Below are 1785 nucleotides of genomic sequence, written 5' to 3' on the forward strand. Positions count from 1 at the left end.
TGGGGTGAATGGGAGGAGTCAGGCTCGTGTGCCCATGCAGGAAGCCAGTAAGCTCACTGGGACCATGAAACAGGAGCTGTCAAAAGAAATATCTCCACTGGGCTTTGACATGAAGTGAGTTATTGTTCTTGACTTGGGCTTTGAATCCTCTGGGCCTCTGTTAAACTTAGGTCTGCTCACAGGGTTGCAGTGAGCTAAAACTAATCTGAATGTCCCCCCACCCCCCACGTCTAGTTGAGTAGCTTTTCCTCTCTCAAGGCTTGTGTTTTGCCTGGAATAATGTGTTTTTACATATTCAACAGTAACTGATTTTTGGTGGCAATGGCTCTTTCTTTCTCTGATACCAAAATACTGGGGGGGAGGTGCTGAGGCAACAGAACACATGTACAGTACACATGTGAAATGCAGTGACACATTCAAAAGTGATCCCCTAACCCCATGGAAATGAGAGAACATGGAGAAACTATGAAGCCTTTGGGGGATTCTGTCAGTATATATAATTAAGTTTATTTTCATACTTGCACATACATACAATTATATATTTATATATGCATGCATTTTTATATATGAACTTTTATATATAATTATACATGTACTAATACCAAAATAAAATCTTGCAAGAAACTTTGAATTTTACAAACCTGTTCTTTTCTGTAGGTGGACCAGACAGGTAAAATAATAGGTTTTTTTAATATAAAAACCCAGCAGTTCCAAGTTAAATAAACCACGAGCCATTGGGGCTAGTATCCAGTTCTCATTTCATCTCCCAGTAAGCAGAAAGAGGAAGGCTCAAAAAATACTTTTTTTTTTTTTTTCTGGACTTTTACAAACTTGAACAATGTTTTATTCGTCTAGCCTTTTGAGTCATCTCTGTAACTCCCCACTGAGGGAGAATTCAGAGACTCTGCTTCCTTAGCTGGCAGGCCCCCAAAATCTGAGCAAGGCAAGGCACAAACCTTTGTCACTTGCCTCCTTTCTGTTCACTTTCACTGGCTTTTGCTCTTCCTTCTAGGGATAATTGTTTTGTCCCTGAAGATCTTTATAAAAGGAGTGTTCCCCTAGGACAGGAATGTGTGGGAAGGAGAAAGAGGAAGAGAACTGTAGTGAATGCAGTGTTAAATTTGTCTGTGACTAATGCTCCAGAGTGAAGGGGTACAGGCAAATCTGGGTGCTTTGGAACATGCTGGGTAATTAGAATGACACAAAGGTGAAAACTTAAAAATGTTTTTAAGAGTTCTTGCTTAGAAGGAGGCTGAGATCTCCAAGACGTTCCTCAAGGCTAGCTCTCTAGAATAAGCCTGTTTCCTTTGAATTATATAGGGAAGATCTGTTTTAGGGTTGTCATATGGCTGGCAAAGGAGGAAAGCAAGCCAGCAAGGGTTGCTGCCCACCCTGCAGCTGAGTAGCAAGACACAAGAACTTGCCGCTGTTGTCTCTTGGTCACAGATCACTTGGAGACCTTCTCATTTTGGCTCCCCACATCTTGGAGTGTCCAGTCACATGCAAACTCCTGCAGATGACTTGTAGGATGCAGATGGCTTGTCACTTCCAGCCCTTGGGCTGAGCAGGGAGGGAGCTGCAGTTGGAGCAGACAGATCTGGACCTTCCCCAAATTTGGGAGTGTCTGCAACCACAGCTTTTATTTGAGATGGCAACGTTTACTCTTGAAATCGCTGCTGGTGGATTTCCCTACTGTGAAGGGTCCCTGCTGATGCTGTGGGACCTCAGTAGTTCATTTGTCTAAAGCAGACAGTGTATTGAGGAGGGAGATGAGAGCTGGGAGAT

The sequence above is a fragment of the Antrostomus carolinensis genome, unplaced genomic scaffold (genome assembly GCF_000700745.2).
Source record: "Antrostomus carolinensis isolate BGI_N321 unplaced genomic scaffold, ASM70074v2 scaffold25451, whole genome shotgun sequence".
Lineage (NCBI taxonomy): Eukaryota > Metazoa > Chordata > Aves > Caprimulgiformes > Caprimulgidae > Antrostomus > Antrostomus carolinensis.